The sequence below is a fragment of the Protopterus annectens genome, chromosome 14.part0 (assembly GCF_019279795.1).
Source record: "Protopterus annectens isolate FY-2018-M chromosome 14.part0, PAN1.0, whole genome shotgun sequence".
NCBI classification, from domain to species: domain Eukaryota; kingdom Metazoa; phylum Chordata; order Ceratodontiformes; family Protopteridae; genus Protopterus; species Protopterus annectens.
Genome location: NC_056748.1, coordinates 516,039,483 through 516,064,552, shown reverse-complemented (window position 1 = coordinate 516,064,552; position 25,070 = coordinate 516,039,483). Strand labels below are relative to the sequence as shown.

General features: G+C 40.3%; 1 protein-coding gene across 3 annotated transcripts in view; it reads left to right on the top strand.

The window, feature by feature from the left end:
• Positions 1-20,412: 20,412 nt before the first annotated feature.
• The window catches only part of LOC122789074 (pulmonary surfactant-associated protein D-like), a 360,624-nt gene continuing 355,966 nt past the window's right edge, over positions 20,413-25,070 (top strand). For all 3 annotated transcript variants that reach the window (XM_044056270.1, XM_044056267.1, XM_044056268.1), the window contains exon 1: positions 20,413-20,492. The gene's annotated coding sequence lies outside the window, so the exon portion shown is untranslated. The remainder of the gene's footprint in view (positions 20,493-25,070) is intronic.

Sequence of the window (25,070 nt, the reverse complement as noted above, 5' to 3'; positions counted from 1 at the left end):
AAGTCTACCATTGTCTGGAAAGTGTCTCAGCTGATGGCTCAGAAACTCAGGATGCAAGGTAAAGCCGGGAATGGAAAGGAAAGGAAACCTAGAAGAAGTATACAGAGCAATAAAGAGAACAAAGTCAGGCAATGCAGAAGGCTCAGCTGAGGTCATGACCGATATGAGAACTAGATTGGGTGAGTTAGGGGGAATGGCTCCTGAGGGTACTCATAACGGTGTGGAGAGAAAGCAGTATCCCAGATGACTGGAAATAAGCATACTAGTGCTCAATAACACAAGTGCAAATAATATTCATACTCACAGATGGATTCCCAGATTCATCAGGGTTCAGATCTGCACCCACTCCTGTTATTATTAGTGATGGATTATATTAGAAAACAGATCAAACGGAACAGAGCAGCAAAGCTGCTGTATGTAGATGATGTGGCATTACAAGTATACTCAACATTATTTTTGATTTTATACTGCTGTGACTACATTATTTTCATCACTTGTTTTTTAACTGTACTTAACCTAGATAGCATAGTCTAGTTTCAGATCTGCTGAATCTAGCATGTTTTTGTTACACTTATACGTTCATAGGTAGGTACTAGGCTATTGGCCCAAGGGCCTAAGTAAGCCTAGCCAATAAGGTTCCCTGGCTTACACCACCCAAGAAAGTTATTTTCCTGTGCCCCTGTCAAGCAGAGCCACAGAAATTATCCCCAGGGTGTATTTCCTATTTCCCATCCACTCATTGAGATTTTTCTTGAAGTGAGAATCGAACCACAAATGACTGCTCAGAAAGTAAATGCTCTGACCACTACACTATTGCAGTACTTAAACACTAATATAGCCATCTTACATTAAGAGGGGCTCCCCTGCACACTCGCGGCAGAAGGATTGTAGATCTAGCCTTGTCTGAGTTGGGGATTGCTGGAGGAAGGTTCATCATATGCTTTCCTATTCCTATTCATAGATTAGCTTAAAAGTGTTTAAGTTCACCTGAATTTAAGGCTCACATTTGTGTGGTGCTGCACACCATATAATGAGAGTTAATAGTGTCCTGTACAGAGGCAAACCCAGTTTTACCTAGATCTCTGTGAGTGGGACCTTCCCAAGCTTTCCAGCTGCATTGCAGCCAACTAAGCTGAGCACTGAGCAGTGTTGCCACAATTTTTCATCTCTAACGTTCAATAAAATAAGACCCTTTGTTAATCCTAGACCATAAACTGGTCTAACTTGCTCCCTTCCTAATAGTACTCCAGCCAACCTGATTAACATGGGCATCCTGAGACAATGTAGTAGTTGCCTCATGTATACTGACAACCCTTACCCCTAAAACAAACATATACCGTATGTGAGAGATGTAATTACACTAGGAACTTGGAATCAGTTCTCTCACGTAATAACAAACAGGACACCAAACAGGTTGTCAGCACACATACCTCAACTTTCATACATAATAAGGTCATGACACTTTAGCCCACGTATGTGGAGGTACTCACTAAAAGCCTACCAAAAGATCAAAGACCTCCCAAGTGCAAACCACTTGCACACCACTGCAATGTGAACAGAAGCCACTACACATAATAACACATATACCAGTTTCTCAGCAAATAAGCCCCTAAGGCAAAACGGTTACTTATTATATTCTCAAAAGCCGACAATGTCGAATCCGACATGGTCAACATGAGAATAGTGAAAGTGCAGAACGTCAAATGGGTAAACAGAAATTACCGTAAGGGGATATTTCCGTTTACTTCAATGTAGTGCGGTCTCGGAGTTGGTATATTTAAGTAGCGGGGGGTGTAGGGGGGCTTGACCCCCTGCCTACACCCTTTAGATTTTTTTCTTTTTTTTTAATTTATTTTTTCGGAACATTCAAAATTTTAATGGTTCAATCATTAAAGGTCGACCTTTAGTGATTCCAACCATTAAACTTTCGATGTTCTAATATAGACCCAAGCAAAACACCTGAAAACCAAATGTCTTGGTCATAGGCTACTTGATAGTGAGACTTACAGATGTATCTCTCACAAGGCTGGATGAGGAGATGGTCAGAGTCAGCTGCCTGTCAGGTACCAGGATCCATCAATTCATGCATGCACTCAAGTCACTCAACAGCAAGTACCATTATGACTCTGTCATTGTACATGTTGGGGTGAATGACTTGAGATGTACCTCTTTGGAGTGTATGAAGAGAAACATGACTGAACACTCAAATTATGTGTCCCAGGCAGGTATGACTTAGTACTCACCCAGCATTCTACCTTCACCCAGGATGATGCTACAATAAAGACAAAAAAATGATAGATTTCAACAATTGGCTTAACTTCTGGTATCAGTCCAGGGGGATCCAGTACCTGTCAACCTGGGAGGACATGGTCAGCAGACCACGCTGCTTTGCCCGAGATTGTCTGCCCCTGTCTTGTCTAGGCTTTCAGATACTGGCAAAGGCTTTTGCCTCCCCATAGTGCCTTTTTTACACATTGCCAAAATAACAACATTTCTGATGTAACAAAAGCCACTCTAGCCAAACTCATGGTTATGCTACTTAATGCTAGGAGCCTAAACAGAAAACTGCACTCCCTGGAAGCATTCCTCACCCGGGATGATGCTGACATCTGTGCAGTCAGGGAGACATAGTTCAAGGTCTCAGAGAGCACCCCAACCATGCAAGGCTACAATGCCTTCCACATGTGCAGACCTCAAAACAAGTGTGAAAGAACCAAAGGTGGAGGTGTATCCATCTTCATTAAAGCTAAGTATACCTCAAGACTGTTTAAACAATGTAGATCTCTTGAGCAGCTCCAGGTCTATCTAACTATAGGCAAAATACCCTACAACATCATTGTTAACTATAGGTCCCCTACAATGAACCAAGAGAAACATACTGTCTACTTGGAGTTACAGGAGTCATTCACTGGTAAATTTCAACTACCCGTCCATCAATTGGACGACATACATGAACACAGACATGATCACCCAGCTGTTCCTGGACATTGTCAATACAAATACCCTGGACCAGATTGTCTGCACCTACGCAAGGGGTTCAAATGTCCTAGACTTAGTACTCACCAACATGGCGAGTCACTGCATCCCCCCCATGTGATGCCCACGCTGGTATGGCCAGACGATAAATCAGTCTTGTTCAAAGTAACTATCAGACCTGACATTCCTGCAAGAGCAATAAAACCAAAAAATTATTCCAAAGCTAACTACAGCTTACTAAGCGATGGTATAAATTTCAACCCCCCTGCAAACACAATCAGTAATGACTCCTATGTAGAAGTGTACACAAATGCTCTGTATAAACACCTAAACAACAGCATAGACTCGGCTGTACCTAACTGGATCAAAACTAGGTCCTCCCATAAAAACAAATCACCCTGGTAGACCTCAAATAGGTTATATTAGAAGACGAAGAAACTGATGCCCATAAACAATAAGGAACTGACTTAGAAGAGGAAGAATTCCTTCCACAGCTTGAGCAAGCAAATCAGATATCTTATAAAGTCCTCTAAAGCTAATTATGAAGCTAAAATAGTATTGCTAGCTAAAGATAATCACAAGGCATTCTTTAACTATATCAGAAATCTAAAAGGGATGTCAAGCTATGTGCCAAACTAGTAGTGGATGGTAACACTCATACTGTACCTGTGGAAATTACCAACCTGCATTATTATCCCCTTTGGCAAATAGCAAGTCATAACAGCACTGTCGAAGGCCAAAAAAAAAATGGCCTCAATGGGACCAGATAACATCCCAGACTGCTTACTTAGCAATCTAAAAAAAGACGTAGTGGAACCACTTGGCACTCTGTTTAACCATAGCCTGAGAACTGGCTTTGTTCCATCAGAGTGGAGAACAGCAACAGTAATTCCCTTGTACAAATGAGGCTTATCAACCAACCCTGGGGACTATAGACCCATACGTGTAACCAGCTTCATTTGCAAGACCATGGAAAAAATCATCATGGACCTTATCAACAAGTACATATGAGACCTTCAAACTCTTGACCCAACCCAGTTTGGCTTTGTTGAGGTAGATCATGCTTGTTAAATCTGGTAGGCTTCTTTGAGAATATCTTCAAAGCCCTTGATAAAGGTAAATCAGTGCATGCCACCTTTACTGACCTAGCCAAGGCTTTTGACAGAATTCCCCACTCAGATATCATTGAAGAACTCTCTCTGCTTATGTCACCAGATGGGTAGTCAATTGGCTCATCAACAGAACACACACTGTATAAATCAGGAACTCCACCTCTACAAGCAGACCAGTCACCAGTGGCATACCACAAGAATCCATGTTAGGTCCATTACTGTTTGGAATCTACATTTTGGAAGTTCAAGCTAAAGTAGACAGCTTGTGGCTTACCACGTTCGCTGATGATTGCAAATTGGGTGCAATCATTGAGTCCCTCAATGATGTTAACATAGTACAAAAGGGGCTAACACAGACAAGCAATTGGTGCCAAAGCCACAGACTAAAGGTAAACACAAAAAAGTGCATTATTATCCCCTCTGGCAAAGAGAAATTCCCTCCTAATTACAGTATTGACAGCAGCCACCCAGCTCAAACTCAGTGGTGTGAGACTTGCAGACACAGGTTGATAGCAGCCTAAACTTCAAACCCTATGTTTACACAGTGGTAAGGAAAGCCTTTTACATGGAGCAGCTCATAAGTATCTGCATTACATCCAGGTCTAAGGATGTTATAACTCCACTGTACTCGACCCTCATTAGACTACTAATAGAGTACAATGTCCCCTTTTGTATGTACCTCACCAGACACCTGCAGCAGCTGGGGCGACCACAAAGGTTTCTCACAAGGAAAATTCAGGGCTGTCAAACCATGTCTTATGTGGATAGAGTAAAAGCCCTGTAATTGTACTCTGTATCTCATAGGCTGCTGAGAAGTGACTTGTGCCTAGTCTACAGGGGAGTCTCTGACCTTTCTCTAATGTAAATGCTGCACATCCACAAATCAAATGGGACAAGAATCACTTGCTCCAGAGATCTTAACCTAGCCTGTGACATTAACAGAACATACTGGAGAGACAGATATATCTCCCAGAGATTGCTGCTCCTTTGGAATAGACTCCCAATTCACATAAAGCAGAGCTCCTCATTGACTTTATTCAAGCATAACCTGGACAATTAAAAGGGGGACCACAAATTCACTCCAGGAGTGGGACCCATGCCCTCATGAACAGGGGTAGCTGGTGCTGATCTTAGACTCGATCTGCAAATAACAACCACCTAACCAAGGTCAATTAGGGTAACTTGAGTATAACATGGCTAGGATTGTAAGGGCTCTAGGGCCATTAGCCTAGTAACCTCCTATAAAGTTATGAAGGACCTTCAGCAAATGATAAGAAAGCAAAACTGAAGGTACACTGGATGAGACTAAATAGAGATAAGACAGTTGTTAAGGCAGCAAATGGGGAAAAATCAGAAGAAGCTGAGGACTGAAAGAGAAGGGAAATAGTGGAACAGGTTAATAGCTTCAAGTATCTGGGAGGGGTGTTTGAGGAGAAGGGAAGTCAGAATGGGAAGGTTAAAGATATAAAGTACGGTTGTGTATGCAAACTTACAATAATAGTAAATGTTCAAATGATCACTGTTGCAGTAACCTAACTTATATGAATTATATCCTGCATAACAGCCATCCAGCTTCCAAAGCTGACTAAAATTCAAGTTTGAGCACCAAGCCTTTCAGAGCTTTCATGCCAACAGAGAGATGGAGGCTAAGGCCCTGAGAAGGACAATGCTAGAAAAGTAATAATAAATGACCACACCCTGGCACAAACGCATACAGAAAAGCAAGAGGTACGGAGGGAGGGAGTGGCTACTGTAGCAGCGATCATTCAAACATCTGTTTTTTCAATAAGTTTACTTGCAGAACTGTATGTTCTTCATTTGATCACTGCTGCAATAGGCTAAGTTATATGGCAAGATTACTATAGCTTAGATAAACTGGGAAAAGGAAGAATGAGGGTCCAGGAGTCCCTGGAGAATGGTCTTAGACCTGGAGAAGTAATCTAGTTAATAGTACTTTGCAAAAGCAATGCACAGACAACCAAGCTGCTGCTTTTAGAATACTTCTAGAATTCAACCCTTTCCAAAAAGCTACAGAGGAAGCCAAGGCCCTAGTAAAGTAGGCCTTGAGTCTGCCTGGAATAGTTTTCTTGTAGTAGAGTAACAACAAGTAATAGCATGAGACAACCATTTGGAAATAGTCTGTTTTGATACTGGTTGTTCTTTCTCAAAACCTTCACAAGAAGTGAACAACTGATCAGAAGTTCTCAAATAATTTGTTATGTCAGGATAGCACCTGAGTTATCTGTAGACATTCATGGTATGAAGTAACCTTTCTCCCTCATTTTTAGGCTCAGCAAAGGAGATAAAGGAGATAGATAGCTTGGCTTGAAGTAAACTTGGATATCACTTCAGGCATAAAAAGATTAATTCTCCATGAAACTCTATCTTTGTGAAAAATGAGATCAGATTAACCCATAATAAGAGCTTGCAACTCAGATACACTTCTTTCAAAGGTCAGAGTAAACAGTAACACTGTTTTCCATGTCAAAAATCTCAGGTCAGCCTGATGAGCTGAGTCATATGGAGCATTACATTTTCTAGCCCAAGTTAAGAGTCCATGGAGGAGCCACTTGTTTTCTAGTAGGTTTGTTATGCAACACCCTATCAAAAAGATTTTCACATGAGACTGCATTGAAAAGGGGAATCCATGGGCAGATGTGCTGAAATGGCCAACAAATGAACCATGATCAAAGAGTAAGGTATGACAAAGCATAGTAACTGACACAAATAATGTTAAGACCAGATTAACACTAGCCCTGGATGAGTGCTGGGTTCTTTCACCGAGAAAACTTTTTTTGTTTACATATATATGACTTTCTAGTAGCAGGTTTCTTGCCTCCATTAGTACCTGCTGCACATCCTCAGAAAAAGGTACCTAAATGGCATTAAGATCATATCTTGAAGGCAGTCAGTTGTAGTTGTTCAGTGTAGAGACATATCAGACACCTCTGGTTTTCTGTGAGTAAATCCAGTCTGTGAGGAAGCTTGTGGTAATTGCCCCTGGCCATTTCCAGAAGAAAGGAGAACCCCCATTGATAGGCCCATAGACCCCAATGATCTTTGGGGAGTACTTCTTAATCTTAAAAAGTAGACTGGATATTAGTGGAAAGGATGAAAAAGCATCCAAGAGCATTTCTAGCCAAGGAAAAGAAAAAGCACAAGTCTTCCAGGCCTTCCTAAATGGAGTTCTGGAGCAGAAGTTTGTCAATTGATTGTTCACAGAGAAGGTAAAAAGATCTATTTGAGGTGCTCTTCACATGCTTAAACTGTCTGCCATACATTTTTGCTCTGATGGAATGTAAGATGCCTGTAGAGTGAGATTGTTCTTAAAAACTTTATCCCAGGCTACCATGGATAGTCTGCACAGAGGGTACGATATGATTTCCCCCCTGTTGCAAATCAAATTCCAGTCCCCACATATAAGTAATACTCCCTGCTGAAAGTTGATTGTTTCTCCCAAAATTCTTTTAAGCTCCAAAATAGCAGTTTTAAGTGGAATATAAATACATGCCAGTGTAATCCTCATCCCTTGCCAGTAGCCTCTTACAACTTCATATCTGCCATTATTATCTTTTCTACTCTCTTCTATCACTACTGGAGCTCCTCTGGCAATTAATACAAGTACTTTTCTTTTCCTTTGTCCCTGATATTCTTCAGAATATCCATCCTGAAATCCTTTCTTTATCAAGTTTACATGCTCAGTTCTTTTCAAATGTGTTTTCTGTGACACTGCTACTTGTACTCTGCATTTCTTAATATAATTAAGTATTCTTTCCTTTTTGTCTGTACCTGAGACCATTCACATTTCAAGATAATATGGAAAGAGTCGCCATTATGGTAAGAAGTCATTATTCCCAGCTATTACATATGACAGCTTTTTTAAATGTCTAATTCCAACTTTTCTAATACATGTACCCATTAATGTTTGGCAGGTTCATAGAATCATAGGAAGTTACTAGGCTATTGGCTCTGAGGCCCTTACAAGCCTAGCCAAGAGTTTAGACCATATTATGACAAGTCAGCACCCAATGCCCCCCTGTCCAGCAGGGACACAGGTGGAATCCCAGAGGAGTGTTTTCTGTTCCCCATCCAGTTATCCAGGTTGTGGTTAAAAATGGTTAATGAGGTACACTGCTTGACATGGAGAGGGAGTCTATTCCATAGAATGGGGAGTTTCTGGGACAGAAATCTGTCTTACCAACACGTCTTATTGATGTCACAGGCCAGGTTGAGGTCATGCATGTGGGTTACTCCTGTGGACTTTGACTTGCGGATATGCAGCAGTCCCATCAAGGTGGGTTCTTAGATTGCTTTGTATGCCAGACAGAGGTCACCTCTGTGGAATCTGTATGAGACTGAGTAGAGGGACAGGGCCTTTAGCTTATCTGTGTAGGGTAGATGTTTGAGGCCCTGGATTCTCCTGATGAGGAACCTTTGTCGTCTCTCCAGCTGCTGCATGTGCTTTGTGAGGTACATGTCAAAAGGGACATTGTATTCAATAATGGGCCTTATAAGGGAAGAATAAGGGATGTTATGATGGGGTGTGCCTTCGTTGAAGGTTGTGCATCAGGGCTGGTAACCCAGTACGTAAAAATCCACTACCAATCATTAGTGGACCGGAGTTCGGCTGTGGCGACCCCTAACCGGGAAAAGCCGAAAGACACAAACAATGATGTTTTCTTATTGTCAACATTGGAACCTATGTCACATTTTACAAGACTTTTTGTTTTAATAAAAATCCTCAAACAAGAAGCCAAACACACCCCCAGAACCAATTAACTTAAAAAATAATACACACACACATAAATATGTACATCTTTCAATAATGAAGTTTAACTCCCTCTAACAGGGACATTTTTTGTCAAATAGACAGCTGCTAATGCAGACCATAGTTAACTTGAAACTGAGGTTGTCCATGCTAAAATGCATGTTATTGCCTGTGCTAATATTTACATTAATTGGTGTCTGTTTTTGTTTTATATATCTTTATTTTCTACCCCCAAATGTGAAAAACAACTTGCATACTTTCAGAAATCATTAACTTTTAGCCATGAAGAAACCAGAATTTTGTCTTTTAGTTCCCTATTATTAGCTTGCCTCCATGGATAAGTAAAATAAAACATATAAATAAAGTCCTCTGTTGTAGCCTGAAAGACAAGCTGAAACATTTATTGCTAAAGGAAAACTTTTCATTATATTTGGTGTTCTTATATTTACTTGTTTCCACTTAAAAGTTATCAGACTAAGTCAAGGGTTTTAATCCACACATTTATCTTTGCAGAAGTAAACATATCAGCTCTACGTAAACATATCAGCTCTACTTATATCATGATCTGTGTATGTCTATGGCCACCTCAACAAATCAAGCTTACGAGATATTAATTTGAACATACCTTTGTCTAGCTTTTCCTCTCTGTTTGCACTGTAATAACTGCATTTCTTAATACTGAAAAGAAGAAAGAAAAAGAAGGAAAAAGGTACCTGTTTACTTTAATAATTGTATCACATACAAGAATGCTCTTGTTCCCATCCTACATAGCTTCCCTTAACTTACTCTCTCCACAAGCTCTCTCCATAGCTACTACATTATACTGTAAATAAACTCCTAGAGTTTCTATCAGCTCCAGCTAAAATTTAAAAAAAAAAAAAAAAAAAAAACCTCTAATTTTGCTTCTAACAATTTTATCTTGCATTGTATCAATTGTATATATTGTATTACTATTTTGTATTTTGCATTCTGTGTATTATGTAGTTGTTTTTATTCTTTTTATTTACTTTGATTCCCTGTATTATTCTGGAGCTTTTCTCCCCAGGACTCCATTGAAAACAGGCTCTTCATGGCCCAATGGACTATCCTGGCAAACAAACTGCAAATAAATAAATAAAGAAATAAAAAGAATAACTAAAAATACTTTACTATAAAATAAATATAAAATATGCAATATTGTGAAAAGTTTTATAGAAATACTGTTAAGAAAAAATGTTTTACTTATGGTTACCTTTTTCCTTCCTCTTCCCCTCCCCTCAGACTCCTTCCAAACTTTCATATCATGAAGTGAGGTAAAACCTTTCAGTTCCAGACAAGTTTAACAGTGTCAACAAAAGTCTACTCTTTCCACTTATTCTTAGAAAGATGTATTTCACAAATGCGATTGATGCTTTGCAGTCTCACATGTATTCACTAATTTCTGTATTGCTGGTCTTCCTGTTTATCTGCATTTCCCAACTTCAGATTCTGGTTCAATTCCACAGTGCTCCTGATTCTTCTGCTCAACCCCTGTGCCTTTCTCAGTCACTTAAACATTTTACTTTGGAATACCGGAAAAGGTTTTACTGACAAACTATCTCTGTTTTATTATCAGAAGAATGAAAAACAGAGTTCCATTCTGTTTGATGGCTCATTTTTTTTGGATAAACTTTTGTATTTTTTCCTTAGCCTGTTCTACATCAATTAATGACCTTCATCCCCCAGGAAAAAATATTCTGAAGACAGCTGGATACAGCAGCTTGAATCTTACACCTGCTTCTCGAAATCCATTGATTACTGGATTAAATTTGTTTCTCTTCTGCCTAGTGTTCAGTGAATAATCATTTTCCAGAAATACTCTACTGTCTCCGATGATTAATAGGTTCATAGGTAGATACTAGGCTATCTGCCCTAGGGCATTTATAAGCCTAGCCAGAGTGTATTTGGCTTCCGCCTCCCTATTAGATTAGCCTACTGTGCCTCTGTAAAGTAGGTCACAGAAGGTACCCTTTTAAGATTAGTTTACTGTGCCTCTGTCTAGCAGGGACACAGGAGAGATCCCAGGGGTGAATTTGCGATTTCCCATCCACGCGTCCAAATTTTGCTTGAAGAGGGTCAGCGAGGGGCTATGTCTAACATGAATTGGGATTCTATTCCAGAGTGAGGGGAGCATCTGGGAAATGAATCTGTCCGTCCAGCATGTCCTATTTATTTTTGTGCTGAGATTTAGGTCCCTGGAGCGTGTAGCTCTAAGGGACTTGGATTTTTTGAGGTGGAGCATGTCCATTAATTCTGGGTTTGACATGGCTTTGTATGTCAGGCATAGATCACCTCTGAGTAGGCGGTAAGCAACTGAATAGAGCTGGAGTTTCTTTAGTCAAGCTGCATAGGACATCTGTTTGTAGCCCATGATCCTCTTGGTGAGGTACTTTTGGGGTCTCTCCAGTTGCTGCAGGTGTCGGGTAAGGTACATCCCAAAAGGGGCATTGTATTCAATTATGGGCCTGATGAGTGACGAGTAGAGGGGCACAATGACCTCTCTTGATCTAGATGTGAACCCTTTAGTGATAAGGTGGGCTATATAGAAGGTCTTTCTAACCACTTTGGCAATGTGATTATCAAAGGAGAGATTACTATCTACGTTGGTCCCCAAATCTCTAATTACTTCTTCTGTACTTAATGGATTACCACCTATGTGGTAATTTGTGGGCACCTTGTTTTTCCCAAAGGGGATGACTATGCACTTTTTAGCATTTAGCTTGAGGCCGTGGTTCTGGAACCAAGCATCCATCTCTGTGAGACCCTTTTGGAGGATGCTTGTGTCAGCTGGAGAGTCAATTATGGCCCCCAGTTTGCAGTCATCTGCGAACTTTGTCAGCCATAATCCCCCCGTGTTAGCCTGAACCTCAGAGAAGTATATACTGAACAAGAGAGGTCCCAGAACTGAGCCCTGTGGGACGCCACTTGCAACTGATTTAGATTTGGACATGGCACCTGCGATTCTGACCATGTGGGTTCTATCTCTGAGCCAGTTTGCAACCCATCTTGTGATATAGGGGTTGATATTTAAGCTGGTAAGCTTATTTATGATGCCCGACTGGGGTATTGTGTCAAAGGCTTTTGCGAGGTCCAGGTAGGCTGTGTGGACTACCTTGCCCTCATCTATGGCTTTGGTAACTGTTTCAAAGAAATCAACTAGGTTTAAGAGGCAAGATCTGCCCTTAACAAAGCTGAATTGGGTAGGGTCCAGTGTCTGGAGGCTCCCAATGTCTTTGTTTATGAGTTCCATGATAATACGCTCCATAGCTTTACAGACCAGACTAGTCAGGCTTATGGGGTGATAGTTTCCGGGGTCCGTTGTGGCACCACCTTTGTGGAGTGGGACCACTGTAGCTGTACACCATTTTTTGGGTACATATCCTGTAGTAAGGCTAAGTTTGAACAGTGACTTAATGTGAGGGTTCAGTTATTCTTGGAGCTCATGTAAGACACAGCCTGGGACACCGTCCGGTCCCATAGATGCTGTGTTTTTTGCTTTGGAGGGGGCAGCTTTCACCTGTGCATCTGTGATGTCAGGGAGGTTACATTCAGTTGGGATAGGTGTTTGCTCCTTTGGGGGGGAAGGGGGGAGGGAGTTTGCGCTGAATCTGCCTGCCAGGATGTTGGCTATGTCTGTAGGTTTGGTATATTTTATACCATTATGCAACAATTCAGACCATATCTGAGAGTTTCCGCCCATGTTTCTGACATAACTAAAAATGCCTTGTGATTATCTTTAGTGTCTAGGGCAATTTTTCTTTCGAAACTGGCCTTTGATGATTTTATGAGGGATTGAAGTTGCTTGCTAATACTGATCAGAGATGCCTTCCCTTTTTGGGATTTTGCTCTGTCATGTAGTAGCTTCCTCCTTCTGTTGTATAGCTTATTTATGGCCGGGGTCCACCAGACCGGTCTCCTGTTTTCGGAGGAGTGAGTCTTGGTTTTATTTGGGATAGCACAATCCATACATTCCTGCAGGTGCTCATAGAATGCATTTGTAAAGGATTCTGCGGATTGGGCTGTATTATCCTCTGGCCCAGGGGCTTTGAAGGATACCACCTCAGTCTTGAGAAGTGCAAAGTTGGCTTTGGAGAAATTTTTTACAGTGATTTCCTTGGCTGGGGGTGGAGACGGGATATGGATGTCCAGGGAAATTTGTTTATGGTCTGATCTTACCAATGAGGGGTTTACCTCTGGTGTGGAACATAGAGTCCCCATGTTGGTGATGACCAGGTCCAGTATGTTGTTCCCTCTTGTGGGAGTGATGACCAGTTGTTCCATTGTGTTAGAGTTTATAAATTCAAGGAACCGTTGGGCGAGGGTGTTTGGGCTTGAGTAGTTTTCCCAGTCAATGTTTGGGTAGTTGAAGTCACCCAGTAACATAGTGTTTGGAGAGACCTTCATATTCTCCAGTGTTCTCAGGAATGCCAAGTGGGGTTCCTGTAATAGGGAGGGTGTTCTGTAGCAGGCTACAAACTGAAAGGAAGTTTTGCCTGCTGTTAGTTGCACATGGATGGTTTCTGATGCTTCGTGCAGTGCCACTAACCTGGAGGTGTAGGTATCTTTGATGAATATAGATACCCCCCTCCTTTTGTGCTTCGGTCCGAGTTTTGGGGCCGAAACGCATGGTATGAGTTATAACCTGGTAGTGCCGGGGTGCTCTCAGGAGCCTTGAACCAGGTTTCTGTTACTGCACAGACATCAATTTTCTCCATACTGAGGAGAGTCTCGAGTGTGTGCATCTTGAGGTTTAGACTTCTGGCATTGAGTAGCATTACCTTTAGTTTTTTTATCTTTGGGTTGTCTATGGAAGTGGGTTTGTCCTTTGAGCCTTGCCTAAAAAAGGCACTATGGGGGTGGCAAGAGCCTTGGCCAGTATACAAAAGCCTAAGGGTGACAGGTGCAAGCCCCTCCCTAGCGAAGCAACGTGGCTTGTCGAGCATGTCATCCAAGGCTGACAGACACTGGATCCCCTTTGAATGACACCAATACTTTAGCCAATTGTTGAAACTGATCATTTTGTCTTTATACTGTGGCATCATTCTTGGTGAGGGCAAGATGCTACTCAAGGTCAGGGACATACCAGCCTGGGCTACATGTTCAGAGAGCTCCTCTATGTCTCTTTTCCTGTAGTCCAGGGAGGTACGTCTCAGGTCATTCACACCAGCATGGACAATGACGGAGTCATACTTGTACTTGCTTTGGAGTGACCTGAGTGCTTGCATTATGTGGCAGATCCTGGCACCTGACAGGCAGCTTATAGTGTCCTTCTTCTTGTTCAATCTGGTGAGTGGGACGTCAGTGTGCCGGAAAATAGAGTCCCCTATAACAAGTGTATTTGGTGTGTTGTTTGGCCTTATGGGCTGTGACTGTGAGGCACATTGATTTTGTGAGATATGTGATTTGTGGGTATTGTTGAGGGGTGGCTGTTGCTTGGATATTTGCTTAGGAGGTCTTTGCTGTTTAGGCAGATTTTTATTTAGAGCCTCGAGTATGTTTTTGTGTTTATGTGTTGGGTATGCAGATGCAATAGGTCTGTGTGAGACTGGATTTGTGGTGTGGGTGGTTACCTTTTCCTCCTGACTGACTGTGCCAGTCTTGGGTTGAGAGAGCTCTGACTCCAGTTTGGCTGTGTAACTGCATCTCTCACATGTATTAGAGTTTGTTGGAAGGAGGAGAAGGTTGTCTGTGTACATAAGGCAATTGTAACATTGCCTCAAAATTCCCAGATTCACCAGCTGGACTGGAGAGTAACCTTGAAACTGACCCTTGGACATACCAGATTAGTATAGGGAATTGATTTTTTTACTGATCAGATTAGGGAAGGGAAGTGATTTTTCACTTGATCGGGAAGGACCAATCGGGAGTCTAATACTTATGAGAAGTCAAGGAGGGTGTAGTGCTTTAGTTAGTTAATACTTTGTCATTTTGCCACAGTTTTGTCAGGATCAACTCTTTCTGCTGGTAGGTGTTCATCTTCACTAATAAAGGTCTTGGCTACTTTCTCATGACCATATTTGAAGCATACACCCAGTGTGCCTTTCAATTAACAGTTCCTGTGGTGGAATACTAGCCCAGTTGTTTAGTTGTGCCTTCATAAAATTAATACAGTCTGGTCCTTCTGGCACCGCAGAAAATCTCAGATTTTCTTTACGCACTCTGTCCTCTAATTCTACCATTTTTGAAACCTCTCTTCTTGAGCTGTCTGATACTCCACCAGCCTGTTATTCATTTCAGCCTCTGAGTTTGGCAGTTTTATCAGCTCATCTAAATATTGTATCTGTTTAAAGCTTATTTCATTTTTTCCCAGTACTTTATTTGGTCAATATGCACCTTCAGTGTTTCATTTATTTTAATCAGCTCTGAGCACATTCAACGTATTTTTTCCTCTAGATTACTGGAAGCCATGTCTTGCACCAATACTGGTGCCTGAACTGCTTCTTGTTGAACAGCTGAAAGATTCTTCCAGGTCATTGTTTTCTCTTCAGCTTTTTTAGTTCATTTTCTTTTAGGCTATCTTAGTTTCTTCTTTGCAGGCATCCCGACAGTGTACTTACTAGCCAGTGCAGTTTCTCAGTTTGTGTTTTCAAGGTTGGAGAGCTGAAGTCAAGCTATTTATCAGTATCTTAGAAGTGGATAAGCAGTCATACCTTGCAGTCTGCAGTAGAATATCACTACAGCTTAACAATTTGTGAACACCCATGGAGCAGTTGATAGCCCAAAGAATAAGGCAGAGAACTGATAATGTGATCCAAACCCCCCCCCAAAAAAAACTCTTAAGAAATGCATGAAATCTGGATCTGTATGAATGTGATGATATGTATCCTTTAAATCAATGATACTTTGGAAACTCAAATGGGATTGTGGAGTAACAAGATGCAAAGTAACAGCATTTTGAACTTGGACACTGTCACAAAGTGGTTCAGAAAGGAAAAGCCCAGAAATTGTCTGCAAAAGATTTCTTTCTTTAGTATCAGAAACATGCTTGAATCCCTAAGCCAGTATATGTTGAATGACAGGAGGAAAAAGAAGAGCTTGGTCTAGTGGATGAGGAGGAATCCCCTTAAAAGGAAGGAGGGACGCCCACTGTCATTCGGGTTGGGGAATGACATAATGATTAAAGTGTTTACCTCAAAGGCAAAAGGTACAAGGTTTGGTTCTCACTAAGGGAAACTGATTAGGCTTAAAATGGCCCACAAGGGCAGCTAGCCTATGAACCTATGAACCTATTTGCAGTCTTAGTAGATTACTCACAGAATCCATCTCTCTGAAACAGTCTGCTGCCAAAGAGAGAAATGGAGGTTCAGACTTCCTGAAATAATTACGGCCAGGGTGGGGGAGTCCATCTTGTAGTCATTCCACTTACTAGATTGTCCTTTGTTCTGGGGAAGAGTCCTGCTTTCTTTTTGGAACCTCCCTGTCACTGTTTTTTAAATGTCTGCTTACCAGCAAATTGTTGGGACTGTTTATTTAGCTTCTTACTGACATTATACAAGGGAACAGAAAATATCTTGGCAATCTAGGAGGAGGAAGCTGAAACATCAGAGATATCCTTTGAATCAGCTTCACCCCTTATCACATTTTTAATGACCTCTGCAGCAGAAGATCTAAAAACTAGCTCTCTATCCGAGGAACAATTCAAAAATTTATTTTTGACATCTTCTGTGAATGCAGTCAGGCAAACCTCTTCATAACAGTCCCAGTGGTAGCAGTCCTGGAAGTAGTATAAGTAGAGTCATGTGCACACTTGGAATGATGGGAAGTGACTTGAGAAGCTGCAGAATCCAAAATACATAAAGGAGATTTGCCCTCACAAAAGACAACCAATGCCAAAATATTCCTCATATTCTCACAAGTGGCCAGGATAAACTTCAACATTTCAGCATGCCATTTGAGATTTAGTGATCAGCAGTATGGTTTCATGCCAGGAAAGAGCACAACAGATGCAATGTTTGCTTTGAGAGTGTTGATGGAGAAGTACAGAGAATGTCAGAAGGAGTTGCATTGCGTCTTTGTGGATTTAGAGAAAGCATATGACAGGGTGCTCAGAGAGGAGTTGTGATATTGTATGAGGAAGTTGGGAGTGTCAGAGAAGTATGTAAGAGTGGTACAGGATATGTACGAGGGTAGTGTGAAAGCGGTGAGGTCTGCGGTGGGAGTGATGGATGCGTTTAAGGTGGAGGTGGGATTACATCAAGGATCAGCTCTGTGCCCTTTCTTATTTGTAATGGTGATGGACAAGTTGACAGATGAGATCAGACATGATTCCCCGTGGACTATGATGTTTGCAGATGACATTGTGATCTGTAGTGAGAGTAGGGAACATGTGGAGGAGACCCTGGAGAGGTGGAGATATGCTCTAGAGAGAAGAGGAATGAAGGTCAGCAGGACTAAGACAGAATATATGTGTGTGAAAGAGAGGGAGGATAGAGGAATGGTGAGGATGAAAGGAGTAGAGGTGGCGAAGGTGGATGAGTTTAAATACTTGGGATCAACAGTTCAGAGTAATGGTGAGTGTGGAAGAGAGATGAAGAAGAGAGTACAGGCAGGATGGAGTGGGTGGAGAAGAGTGTCAGGAGTGATTTGTGACAGACAAGTACCAGTAAGAGTGAAAGGGAAGGTCTACAAGAGGGTAGTGGGATCAGCTATGTTATATGGGTTGGAGACAGTGGCATTGACAAAAAGGCAGGAGTCAGAGCTTGACGTGGCAGAGTTGAAGATGTTAAGATTTGCACTAGGTGTGATGAGGATGGACAGGATTAGGAATAAGTATATTAGAGGGTCAGCCCAGATTGGAAGGTTTGGAGACAAAGCCAGAGAGGCAAGATTATGTTGGTTTGCATATGTGCTGAGGAGGGATGCAGAGTATATTGGGGGAAAGATGCTAAGGATGAAGCTGCCAGGTAACAGGAAAAGAGGAAGGCTTAAGATAAGGTTTATGGATGTGGTGAGAGAGGACATGCAGGTGGTTGGTGTGACAGAGCAAGATGCAGAGGACAGGAAGAAATGGAAACAGTTGATCTGCTGTGGTGACCCCTGATGGGAGCAGATGAAAGAAGAAGATTTGAGATTTCTAAAAACAAGAGTTGCAGAAGCATACACCCCCCAAAAAAACTTATTAAAAGCCTCCCATCCTTGTCAGAAGGAGAGGGATTAGTAATAACAACATGCTTAGTTGCAGCTGGATTTACTAAAGGTATAGCTGCCGGGTCAGTTCTGGGGTTAGTATATAAAAACTTAAGAGTAAGGAACCTTACATAATCTATCTACTTTATGGGTGGCAGCAGACTAGCAGTGAGGAAATTGCAAGCTGTGACCAAAGCATTTTCTAAAGCAGAAAGAACTGGAGGAAGAGACATACATTTAGGAAATTCCACTTATAATAAATCATAATATTTTCTGAGGCAATGAGAGACATCACTGTTTTCCCACTGAAACAAATGATACATTTTGGAAATAGTATCAGAAAAAGAGAATCCCTCATAGGGACTATTTGAAATCACATTCCCCTCAGGCTCTGCATCAGAAATCTGTGGAGATATTACATCATCTGTCCCTTCATACTCGTTATGAGGTCCAAACTCTTTAATCTCTTCAGGAAAATAAGAATCATTTTTCTTTTAACAGAACCAAACAAGGGTCAAGAGCCTTCACTAAACCCTGAGCTAAGCCCAATAAATTATTCCCATCCAGTATCACTGAGGCAGAAGAAGACATATGTTTAGGTTTTCGTTTCTTTTTGACAGTAATTCCTGAAAAAACAGACACAGAATTGCCAACAATAATCTCCCTAGTCATGGGCATGGCTTTCTGGCCAAGCAGAGGCATTCTCTGACCCTTCTTCCAGGACTGACAAGATTGACTCAGCCCTGCCTGCCAAGGGCATACCAACAGCCACAGAGGATATGTCTAACCCCAGTCCATGCTGGTTGTGGAGACCATACCAGCAGACCCCAAGGAAAAAGGTGAGTGGTCCGAGGAACCAGCTTTGGCCACAGCAGAGTAACCACCTGGGGCTGAGACAAGATATTAGCCTGTTATATTGACAAAGGTTGTATCCATCTTTCTTTTTGTGGCTGGAAGAAGGTACATCTGAGGAACTGGTGCATGGCTCCATGGTCAAGTTGAAAATGGTGTCTGATTTCCAGAGATGCTTAGCAGCAATAGTTGTTAAAACATGTAAGTTGTAAAAAAGTAACTTTTTCTCAGACAATACACAGTAAAACAGCACTTTAAACAGTTACTCAAGCCCCAAATATAAAATAACACCAGTTTCTATACATAACAAAGTGATTCAAAATAAGTTTTAGCAACTTGTACTATAAAAGTAAAATAAAAGTGACATTTCTATTTAAAAGTGAGCAAAACTCACATAACAGTCAATAAAAATACTTTTTTCCTAGCTAAAATGCAAACATTTTGCAGAAAAAAGTAAGTTTCTGTTACAAAAATAAGGTAGATGTTTTATTTTCCCTGGAAGGGAATTTGTTTGCCCAATAATGGAACAGCATCAGCCAACCTTTATCCCTTGAAAGCAAGTAGAGGAGCACTCTCTTCAGAGGCAAGAAAGGTCTGAAGTACTTGGTGCCCAAACCTGACCTTGAGCTGATTAATGGTGTGAACATGTGGAAGGGGTCCTAAAGTTTGGAAGCTGTCCGGTTGTTACGTCCTTGGCATGGACATAACCATATAACTTATGCTACTGCAGCAGTGATTCAATATAGAACATCTAATGTACATAACCTTGTATACACACAACCAGCTGTTACATATGGCAACTGCATAATTTGCAGTTCATTCCTGCAAGTCAGGCTTGCCTGTGCCACTATCAAAATTCATTAATTCAGAATATGTTACTCATAACACAGCTAGCTTAGTAGGTGGTTGCTTATGTTTCTTTATGCATGCATTTCACAATATTTTCATGCTATGTCCCTTCTTTATTTTTTTTAATCTTCTGTGTCACATAATAGCGTTCATTTATATATTCCTTATACACATCATTTATTGTTCTGTGGATCCAACCATCTGTGCATTAGTCTTTGCTGTATATTCTTACAGCTATTTAGTCTGACAGCACTGTGCAGTTTGGATGTACTTTTATCATCTGTGAAATCACCCCCTATTTCGTATTAAAGGATGTCTAAGCAACCAGGGCATCTGACTCATTATCACATGTCTTGTGCTGCAAAGCAGAATATATGTGAATCCCACCAGTTTGTTTGTTTTTGCATTATAATCAAAGACTGCTCCACAGATTTGCTGTAAATGTGCCTTGTCCATTGAGATATCCAGAAATTAAAACAGAAATAAAAATGAATTACTACTTTTCACAGTTCATGTCAAGTATGATTAATTTATTTTCCTTATGCTTTGTGGATGTTGTACACTTTATTTTTCCTTTAATTCTATTAGAGTTCCTTGTTTGTACATTCCATGTCAAGGTCAATACTATGTGGAAACAAAGTTGCACTGATGATCCTGTGAGGTTAAGAGTACAGCTTCATGTTTGTTTTAACAGTTAACCAATAAACATAGTTTTATCCAACCCAAACTCATTGTATAAGACACAACTTGTTCTTTGCCGATACTTCATGTAAGCTTTGCTTTGATTACAGGTAAGTATATTCCATTTATATCTGTAATAAGTATAATCAAAATAGTTTTAAAGTAGTTATATTGTAAAAGAGGTCAGGGAAAAAAAATAGAAGTTGATGTAAACCAGTAGTCTCCTTTAAGTTACTAGGATAGTTATATCGTCTTTGATTTTCAAAATTATTGTTAATAATGAAAAGTCTGAGAAAGGATATTAATGCGCCATATCATTTTTTTATTATTTTGGCTTATTAGATAATAAATATTGCAGAAAACAAGGCAAGAACTTAATGCCCTCATGTTTATTTTCAAATTCGGAACAGATTTGACTTAATAATATAATATTTTGCTCTTGCCATAACTTGCTTAATATGTTCAGCTTGCACTATAATTTGCAAATTATTTTTTAAGACTTTAAGAATAGCACTGCAAGTCTGACTGAGATCAAATCGCAAAAGTAGAAGAAAAATTGGGACTAAAAGTATAGGAGCGACATGGAGCAGTTGATCAATCAAATAAATAACAATTGCAGAAAAAAATGTTTTTGATTTGATTCTATTTTAAAACATTTCTGAAATGTGAGCAGTTTAATTACATATAAAACACATTTCACTGTTGTATTAGCACAACACGTCTGTGTATGTGTGTGTGTGTGTGTGTGTGTGTGTGTGTGTGTGTGTGTGTGTGTGTGTGTATATATATATATATATATATATATATATATATATTGCTATTTTTCTTGAAGTGCATTATTATTCATAGCACATCAGTTAGTTAAACAGCATGATATAAAAAGTTCAAAACTAAAACGATGTCCACTCAAAATGATACAGTTTTGGTTGTGTGCTAATTCCATATCTTTATATGTATCAAGGCAGAGGCCAAAAACCAAGTGTCCTCCTGAGCTAAGGCTTGCAGTTACCCCCCAACAATCAACACAAGATGTTCAATATTTTCACAGTTATTCTTAATGAACTTCTGAAAGTTTATGTAAGTTGTCAGTAGCTAGAGTTCCCGCAAACTTTTTTTGCTGTGTTTTTATGTATACCCTAGCTTCCATACTTATAATGTTGTTTGTAATAAATAGTTGAATAACTGTTATTTGTGTGTGGAATTAGAATTTTGAGGTATTTCACTTTCATATGTTTTTGAAATGTGATGTGAAACTGTATTGCTACTTGCCTGGGTGCATTACTTTTTCAAATATTTATATTCTGTATTGTGTTATTTTATATTAGAGTTTAAGAATCATTTTGTTGTATGAGGATGCATTGCTTTATCAAATGTTTATATTCTGTATTGTGTTATTTTATATTAGAGTTTAAGAATGATTTTGTTGTATGAGGATGCATTGCTTTATCAAATGTTTATATTCTGTATTGTGTTGTTTTCATGTTGTACTTTATTAATGCTCTTGTTAGCTGAAACTGGTATTACTTTGCAGTACTTGTGAACAGCAGTGTTCATTGGTCTGTGCTGAAAAGTACTTTATGCAAACATATGTATGTCAGTCTCTCTTCTTTGGACTTTGCGTTTACATTGCCACTGCCACAGCACACATAGTGTTCCTTCCTCAACTGCTGAAAATAACTTTTAAGTTACTTTCTAGCATACAGGAAGGGACTCTGAGAACTGTCCCCCTCTGCAGTATAAGCCATGTGTGTCAAGAACTCAGATGGGTGGTTTGTTGAGCTCTCCTTTCATGCATAGCATGGAGAAGATTTTCTCAGTTAAAAAATAAATTAAGCAACAAAACTAAGTAATACAGTGAAACTAAAGATCTCTATGGAAACAGGGCAGGGAATGGTGCAAGATACTGTATGGATGAATAACAATTAATGCTGTGATCCAGCTGTATGTCAATGTATGATTACGTGAAATATGCCACTGATATTTATTGGGTGGTACAGCACCTGTGAAGACAACATGAAAAGGAATATGATAAAATATACATAGAAATAAACAGAAACACAGTTACAGGTTGTCTAGTTCACCTCAAATATTATATGACTATAGGAAGTCAGTCAGTGCTACATGCTGGAGTACCTGGCAGATTATTCCAGAATCCGGTATTCCATCTTCTGCTTTATGTACATAGTGATAATACGAACAGGACAAGTAAAGCCTAGTGTCGATGGCACACGCACACACACACACACACACACACACAAAACCACACACATATGACTGCTCTCACCACAGTTGTATGTCCAGTGTTGCAAAGACCACCTCTGGTAGAAACATGTCGCACAGGGACATTAAGAACCTGAGTAAAGTAAAGGTGATTTATCAAATACATTTACAAAGGTGTCCTATAACAGCATTGTCTCTGCAGACAGAATAGATATATACATGCAGACTAAGAAAACCTCATAGACACATCTGTTATAATCAAAATAAATTTAAACCTCATAGTCCCATCTGTTATGAACAAAATAAAATTAAACATCATATACTAATCTATTATAATCAAACTAAATTTACAATTCAATAAGACCTGAAACAACAACACCAAAAGTAATTATATATTAATACAACACAATAAGGATCTATTTATAAACATGTCGTGCATGGACATGTACATGGATGGGGTAGTGGTGCAGCGGTAGTGTGACACCTCACAGCAAGAGGTTCTCTAGTTCAATGCTCAGCTGGAGTGCCTTCTGTGCAGAGTCTGCATGTATGTTCTCCCTGCATTCATGCGGGTTTCCACCCACACTGCAAAGACATGCATCTGGAGTGTTTCTCCCCAGGCCTCTGCTGAAACTTGGCTTTGTTCCAAGTTAGACTTTACCATTAAACAAATGTTTCCTTTTACATATACTTTACTTATCTGTCCATGGAGACTGCACACTGGTCATTACCCCCCTCACCCACCCCAAGTGCATCAGTGATATACTAATGGTAAGAGTCCTTGCTCTGTAGGTTTGCTGTCAGGAGATGGGCCCACTGTATTTTTCACCACTTGAACCAATGGGGGTCTACTGTAGTCGGCCCATGAATCCTTTATATGTAGACAGCAATGACTCAGAGCTGTTTAGACATGAATAGTCTCTGTTTTCCTCATATGGCATATCTTCTCCTTGCCTGCAGTTATGATCTTACTCCTGTGCTAGGGAGACACAATGGGAACAGACCAGTGAAAGTGCATTGCATAATACGACATTAGCAAGAGACAGTCACTTACCATTCTTATGTGACTGCCTTTTTTCCCTTCTCCTCCTGTATATATTCCATGTTTTTCACCTGCTACGAATGAAACTAGTTCATAATTCTATACACATATCCATAATACATCCCACTTTACAAAAGTATATGCATGTTACAGTCTGAGATTGTACATATTACTCTATAGGCACAACTGTGCAGCCTTCAAGGGTATCACTGAAAGCTTACGTACATGTCATGAAATTAGCAATGCTTGGGTGCATGAGTGAAACCATGGTGAAGGTAAACAACTTTGTCACTGAGAATGTCAAAAGCATGTACACAGCACTCTCACCCACTGTGGCAACACTAAAGCTACAAGGTGCAGTTGTATGTATGCAGTGCCCACTGTGAGGTGCACATGTGTTATGTCACATGGGGATAATTCTACAAGCTCCAAATGTCTGTCTCCCACATACAACAGTCATAGAAGGTGCCAGTCATAGTACATATCCATCAACAGTTCCAATGCACACATAGACAAACAATAACAGATAGCTGTCAGTGACCTGTCAGGATAAATTCATATAAGGTATGATGTAGTTCAAACAAACCGTAAACTTAATAAAACATACAGCTCACAGTCTAGAGAGTAATGTAATTCATAGATGACCTCTTTTCTATGACTCACTCAGTCCAGTGGTACAGCTGCCAATTCAAGTAATTGTATGTGTTGACACTGGTCTGCTGTCCTCAGAATAGCCCTATTAGCTAATAACTTGCAGGCTATTTTGTTGCAGGCAGTACACTTTTAAATATTTCCCTCAGAGTCTTAGGAGCAAGCTATAATTACTTTGCAAAGACAACAAAGGCATAAGGTTCTCCTTTGTACGCTATGCTGATGCTTTCCTTTTAAGGAAACATCCATATCCCTAACATAGAATTTATTTCAAAATGTGATTCTCAATATGGTATCTGCTTAGCATGTGACATCACTATAGCTGTAGCAAGGCAGTTTACTGACCAATGTGAGATACCCATTTTGAGCCCCCCACCTTTGTCCCAACACCAGCCCCATACCAGCGCAAGTACAACCTATATTCCCACAGTGGCTCGTCCTACAGCCCATTCCTTCAGTGAAATACCCAAGTAATGACCTGTCTTCTGCCACTACAGTATAGGTTCAGAGGAATGTGTTTACAGCTGATGCCAGTATAGTTGCCATGTGAGTATGAAACTCTTGATAACATGCTGGGATGTGACTGACCATGTTTACATTGTAGGTTAGGAGCAAAGGATAAATGGATAGTTAGAAGGCTACAGGTAGCACTTCTACATTCTAGACTGTTCACAACAAATCAGCCTCACTTGCTGTGTTTGCACCTAAAAGGGAAGGCAACTTCTCTAAATAGCTACTACAACAATGCTTCTCACAACAGTAATTATTGTGGTAG